Source organism: Nomascus leucogenys, chromosome 9 (genome assembly GCF_006542625.1).
Source record: "Nomascus leucogenys isolate Asia chromosome 9, Asia_NLE_v1, whole genome shotgun sequence".
NCBI classification, from domain to species: domain Eukaryota; kingdom Metazoa; phylum Chordata; class Mammalia; order Primates; family Hylobatidae; genus Nomascus; species Nomascus leucogenys.
This window is the reverse complement of record NC_044389.1, coordinates 14,535,102-14,537,670: the sequence shown is the minus strand read 5'-3', so window position 1 is coordinate 14,537,670 and position 2,569 is coordinate 14,535,102. Positions and strand designations below refer to the sequence as shown.

Sequence of the window (2,569 nt, the reverse complement as noted above, 5' to 3'; positions counted from 1 at the left end):
TCAAGCAATTCTTATACCTCAGCCTCCTGAGTTGCTAGGACTACAGTGCGTGCTGGGCTAATTTTTGTATTTTTAGTAGAGACGGGGTTTTGCCATGTTGGCCAGGCTGGTCTTGAACTCCTGACCTCGAGTGATCCTCCCACCTCAGCCTCCCAAAATGCTGGGATTACAGGCATAAGCCACCATGCCAGGCCAGGAACATTTGTCTTTCTAACTCAAGACTGGGTAGTGAAATTAGGGACTCCAGCTTAACCATGGGGAAGACACTTTACTTCTCAGAGCCTGAGAATGACCATCTTTAATCTATCAGGAAATACTCCTACCTCTTCCAACCTCACAGGGCTGTTGTGATAATGTGATGAGGTCACACCAGAGGGTTATTTGAGTCAGAGCTCTGGAAAGAAACACAGCACTGATGAGGAAGCTTACAGAACTGAAAGGTGAAGGCGGGGGGAGGGGTCTTCCAGGAATCTTCCAGGGAGGAGCCTATGTTTTGTCCCACTGGAAAAACAGACCGGGCAGGACCCATGTGGGAGACCACCCAGACTGAGAAACATTCGTTGGTTATGTGTGTTTTGGAAATGGGGTAAGAGCACAGAGTGACCTAAAGTCCCCTGTGCATAAATAGCTGACAATTCCAAACCGCAGCCCTGACCACCCCAGTCAAGTCTAATTAATAGATGCTGTTGGCTTTTTAGAGCCATTTTCACAGCTCAGTTCCTCTATCTGCACTGTCTCCAGTTAGCATGGAGGGCCACTTTCCTCTCAACAGAGTCAGCCGAGGGTTTTCCAGGGCCAAACTTGTGTGTTCTCCTTCTTCCTTGGTTGGTGACATGCTCTGTGAATGCAGACAAGTTGTGCAACCTACTCCGTCTTCCCTGGCAGGGGAGCAGGGCCTTTGTGTGTGTGAAGGGCCATGAGCCATTGGAATGGAGTGCAATTAGCGGTGCTGGTGAGGAGAATGACGGAGCAGCACAACCCAATGACAAGGGGATCTTGATGAGCCGCGCCTGCTCTCTTTATCCTCAGTTTCAACCAGGAAGTTCAAATGCCAGGGAGGTGCCATGAGGTGGTGAGAAAAGCGTTAGGATCCAGAGTCGGGGGCGGGAATCCACTCTGAGCCACTGGCTGGCTGCGGAATCTCAGGCAACTGCTTCAAATTCTCTGAGTTTCAGCTTCATCATCTGTAAAATGAGGACGCTTGTGTGGAAGGAACATCAATCTAGCACAGTCTGAAATTTAGACCATTATGCATGAAGGCTAGAATTGGGATTAGGTAAAAGCACTCAGTAAGTGTTACTAATTTAAATTGTTAATTACGTACAGTTTTCTAAATAGGGATTAGGCAAAGCACAGTTACTAGGAGGATGATTATACTACTGTAATAACAAACATTTATTGTGCACTATCTGTGTACTTTATCTACTTTACAGGCATTCTCTCAATTAATTCTCACAATGATCCTAGCAAGTGGGGCTATCATCATTCCCATTTTAATGGCATGCCAAATAACTTGCCCAAGTCATGTGGTTAGTGTGAGACACCTTGGGGATTCACGCTCAGGTCTGTGATTAGAGCTTAAGTTTTTAACTGCTACTGGCAGGCCTCCTTGTACTTCGGTCTCTCTCCTGCAGTGGGCATTTCCTAACTAGTTGCTCTCATTTCCTCCCACCTCCTCTTTCCATTACAGCCTCTGGTCATCAAGCTCTCATTAGCTCTACTCCTAACTCACTTCCTGCCTCCCAGGGTCTCCCTTCTCCATCACTGCCACCAAGGATCACCTCTGCCCACCCTACAGGGGGACCCAGCCATTCCACCTAAAGAATTACCCTGAAGATAGCCAGGTGCAGGCTCACGCCTGTAATCTCAGCACTTGGGGAGGCCAAGGTGGGCAGATCACAAGGTCAGCAGTTCAAGATAGCCTGGCCAGCATGGTGAAACCCCATCTCTACCAAAAATACAAAAATTAACTGGACGTGGTTGTGGGTGCCTGTAATCCCAGCTACTCGGGAAGCTGAGGCAGGAGAATTGCTTGAACCTGGGAGGCAGAGGTTGCAGTGAGCCGAGATCATGCCACTGCACTGCACTCTGGGTGCCAGAGCAAGACTTCGTCACAAACAAAACAAAACAAAACAAAAACAAAAAAGAATTACCCCGAAGAAACAACCGGAGACAAAAATGGACATTTAAATATGCAAATGGTCATTGAAGCCTCATACGTAAGAGAGAAAGAATGAAAAAGAACATGAATGTCCAACAATAAAGGATTGATTTGCTACATAAATAATAGTAAAGAGAACAGAATAACATACAGGCATTGAGAGGCATGTAATGGTATGGCCTTATAACCACAATATATTGGCACATTAAAAACCAGAATATGGGGGCCAGGTGCGATGGCTCACTCCTGTAACCCAGCACTTTGGAAGGCCGAGGTGGGCAGATCATGAGGTCAGGAGTTCGAGACCAGCCTGGCCAACATGGTGAAACCCTGACTCTACTAAAAATACAAAAATTAGCCGGGCGTGGTGGCACATGCCTGTAATCCCAGCTGCTCAGGAGGCTGAGG

The 2,569-nt window shown here is 47.3% G+C and overlaps 1 long non-coding RNA gene across 1 annotated transcript; it reads right to left on the bottom strand.

Moving 5' to 3' along the window:
- Positions 1 to 280: 280 nt before the first annotated feature.
- Positions 281 to 1,918, bottom strand: LOC115836681. The gene is made up of 2 exons (XR_004031686.1): positions 1,830 to 1,918; positions 281 to 1,184 (listed from the first exon to the last, which is right to left on the bottom strand). It is a non-coding gene; the product is annotated as an uncharacterized LOC115836681 (long non-coding RNA).
- Between the last annotated feature and the right edge of the window lie 651 nt (positions 1,919 to 2,569).